The sequence below is a fragment of the Octodon degus genome, unplaced genomic scaffold (assembly GCF_000260255.1).
Source record: "Octodon degus isolate 3935 unplaced genomic scaffold, OctDeg1.0 scaffold00110, whole genome shotgun sequence".
Classification (NCBI taxonomy): domain Eukaryota; kingdom Metazoa; phylum Chordata; class Mammalia; order Rodentia; family Octodontidae; genus Octodon; species Octodon degus.
In genome coordinates this window covers 2,256,844-2,260,793 of record NW_004524686.1, presented here as the reverse complement: position 1 = coordinate 2,260,793, position 3,950 = coordinate 2,256,844, and the positions used below count along the sequence as shown (strand labels likewise).

At 39.6% G+C, this 3,950-nt stretch overlaps 1 pseudogene; it reads right to left on the bottom strand.

Moving 5' to 3' along the window:
• Positions 1-220: 220 nt before the first annotated feature.
• On the bottom strand, positions 221-1,830 carry LOC101561167 (annotated as a pseudogene).
• Between the last annotated feature and the right edge of the window lie 2,120 nt (positions 1,831-3,950).

Below are 3,950 nucleotides of genomic sequence, written 5' to 3'. Positions count from 1 at the left end.
TCCATGTGTGGGGTAGCATGTTCTCTAAGTGCTGAAAATGTAGGAGAAGCACAAACTCAACCCACTCTTTTAAAAAACCAAATTCAAAGTAGAATTTTCAACTCCGCCATCTCCTGTAATAAAAAGTGGTGCTGGGATCTAGCACCCAGATTTGGTTTTGTCCTGACCATTTACAAAGAGTCCCCCACCCCATGACTTGCATCATTAGGATTATGAATAATAGTTCACTTTGAAGACAGCTGGATTTATTCTTTCCTCCTCTTCTTGCCTTCATGCTCATGTTGCTTGGGGTGGCTGCTATCTGAGGGTCTTTTAGAGCCACCATGCTGTTTGGCTTCTTCCAAAAATTTGTCCAGACCAAAAGGATCTTCTTCAAACTGAACAGGCTCTTCTCAGCCTCTCTTATGGTCAGAACCAGAAAATTCCTTGCTGAAAACAAATCTGGTCATTTTTCTTCTGGCTTCTAGGTCATCAGCATACATAACCTTGTCCAGATTTTTACTGGACTTATAAATACTCTGGACCATATCTTTACCACCTCCACAGGCTTGATCATAAATGCAAATTTCATTTTCTCCACCAGGAAATCTACTGTCCTTCAATTGGTTGGAGAGCCTTTGGTCATACTGAATTTCATCTGAAGTCTGAAGATGGGGCACACCAAGAGCAATGTCACGGATGTCTTGATTTTCACTTCTCTGTAGTTTTGACCTCTTATCAGGAGCTGCCCTGGAAAGAGTCCGATCATGCTGTCTCTCTTTTTGCCTACAATGCTGGATTTCATCTCTCTCACGTGCCTCTCCATCCTCTTTTTCTACATGGGTTTTGATGCCAGCTCTCCTCTCCCTAGCTTTCTGGGCCATTTCTCTAAGTTTCTCCTTTTCTTTTAGAGCCATCGTCTGTTCCACCTGGGCATGCATTTCCACAGCTTCATGATCCTTCCAATCAGCAATGGAAGAGAGCTTCAGCCAGTTTGGCGAAGTTTTCATTTATGTACACTGTCTGAAATCCTCTTCCATGAGCAGCCAGACGTTTGTCTAATGGAAGTGTATAGCCCTTTGCATGTTTCCAGTGGGAAATACAAGGAGGAATCTTCCACTTTTGCTGTTCCTTTACAGTCATCCTACTAGGAGAATGCATGGCATGTGCAAGCGGAGAAGGTAGTCATTGTGGAATTTTCTTATTCATCTTGAACCTTGGAGGCTATTGGCTCTTTCTGCATTTCTACCATTCAAATAACCATCTGTTTAGCTCCAGAGTTAAAAGCCACTCGCTGCTGGGACGGTGTGTATCAGATATACTGAGCAGGAGCCAGTTTATCAGCGGCTCATACTCACATGGCTGCAGCAGCCTTCTGTGATACCTATTTCTCCAAGGATACCCTTGTCTGTTTTTTCTGTTATCTCTTTAGTAGCTTCTTCATTGTGTCTCGACAGATCTGGATCATCTACATTCATAACCTCTTTTGGAACCAGGTCAGTGTTTTTACTATAAATGACCTTGTCTTTTGACTGTCCTTGTCGAGCAATTGCATCATGTTTAATTTTTCCTTCAGGATCTACCTGAATGGCTAATGCGTTCAACAGTTTTTTCTTTCACCCCCAGATGTAATGGATACTAGGCCACATGAATCTCTGGAAAAGCACTTCCATCTCCAAAATCCTGTAACAACCGAGGTATGCAACCTTTCCTGTATCCCTATGGGGGAGGTTCTCTTCAGGAGGAAACCAGTGAGACCGGCCGGGATCGCTGAGATCTGGTTTCTTTTTCAGCCTCAAGCTGGTGCTGAGACAGTTGAGTAGGGGCACGTAAAAAGCTGACAAGCGCCATCTTCTTCTGCTTCTTTCAACGCAAGTGACTGACAAGCCTGAATTTAAATAAAAAGAGAACAGGAGGACTATCTCATCTTAGTATCAAATGAAATAAACTCTATATTTTAAAAAAAATCTGTAAAAAGAGAGAACACAATGATTATATGAGTCAGTTCATTCAAAAAATTATAATATATACACTCAACAATGACACATCTAAATACATAAAACCATGTCAGCAGTTCAGAAAAGAGAAACAAATAGTAACATAACAGTGTTCTAAGAAAGTGTGGGTGGTAGAAAAGATAAAATTTATTTAAATTTAGGGCCAAACAAATAGCTCAGCTGATTAAAGCGCCTGCAAACAGGTTAAGGGGAAAGTGGTTCGATCTCCTGGCCTGCCATGCCGGCCGTGACCCCAGGGTGCGCCAAGACTACAATTGAGACTGGGCAAGGTGGCGTGTGCCCATAATCGCAGCTCTTGGGAGGCTGTAAACAGGAGAATCAATATGAGTCTGATCTAGTAGTGAGACGCTGAACAGTGTGTGGGCCCTCCTCTAAAATACAAAAACAAACAAACAAAAAATCTATTTAAATTTAAAAAATAAAGAAACACATAAGACTGCTTCATGGTTACACTTTGTTGGAAAAGAATTCTGATTTCCGCCTCCATCCATGCAGTGGGAGCACTAAGCAGCTCTGTCTTAAGAACATAAGGAAGGGTGTGACTCACACCTAAATGACAAAAGGGTAGATTGTTGCCAAGCACAGAAAGAGAGAAGAGGTAATTCCTGGTGTGGATAAAGGTACAGAGATAGGAGTGCATATACCCAGCTTATGCCATGTGGAATAAAACAGTAGATGAGGTTCTAATGGGTACTAATGTCAGTGAGAATTGTCCAGTTGGCTGTGAAAGGTGTCAGAAGTTATTGGGTACAATTGTCTGTCACAAATCCTGAAGCAAAATTTAAAGTACAAGCTGCCTCACTATTGAAATTTGATTAATGTAACTGAATTTATATGATTCTGAAAAATGCTTTCCTTATTTCATTTTATCCATGGCCCAGAAGATTTAGAATAAGTTTTCTAGTGCTTTTCAAGAGAGAATTCTTACAGCATTAGAAAAAAAAATAGTTCTAAATATTAAAAGAAAGCCTAACTTATTGCAATATTTTTCTAAATTTATAATCTTATGATAGTTTATATTGCAGAGAAGTTTTGGGAAAAATTATTGCTAAAATATATCAATCTAGACTCTACTTTCAAAATTCCTCAGATTTCTGACAGTGAAAAAGAAAATCAATAACTAAAGAGATTCATGGCTAACATATTCCAAGGCAGAATATTTAAAACCAACAACTAAACAAGTATAGTACACTCAGTGGAAATACCTGTAGGAACTTTAAAGTGGAATTAATATCTCATTGACAAAATACTTCATGATTTGTTTTAATTTTTTGAGGGGGACTGGTGGTTTGACAAATCTCCCTTCTATGTTTAGTGCATTCTTTCAAATAGAAGAACTGTAAACAATCAAAATACATCCATGAAAGTGAGAAATTGTAAGGCATTGGAAAGAATTGAAAGAATTTAACTCCCAAAGCAAAGCTAAATATCAGCCATGGCTAAGAACCCCAAGGAAGACTAAATTGGTAGATGCACAAATTCAGAGACAGTCACAGCAAAGATACCATGGATCAGCAGCGTCCTCAAGTCTCAGGCCCAGAGGCTACGGCCAGTGGCTCTTCCTATAGACATCTAAATTCTAATCCTGTTCAATAGATGTTCCAAAGGCCAAAGGACATGGGGAGAACATGTCTCCTCTTTCAGCTCCAAGAATTGTGCAAGAAGGATATTCTACCACAGAAAATTGAGATTTTTAACATTTCACTTCCTGCTGAGTAAAAAATCCCAAGTTATAAATGAAATGCCTTGACAAAGTTTAACGCAGACATTTTCATATTTTGTAAGCCTGATATGGACTTGTCAGAAACCTCCAGGGTCAGAAAGTCCTGTGGATAGAGAAAAGAATTTCTCTTTTGCTCTTCTTTTGTTTAGATCTAAGAGAATAACTACATTATTCTCTCTCTCTCTCTCTCTCTCTCTCTCTCTCTCTCTCTCTCTCTCTCTCTCTCTCTC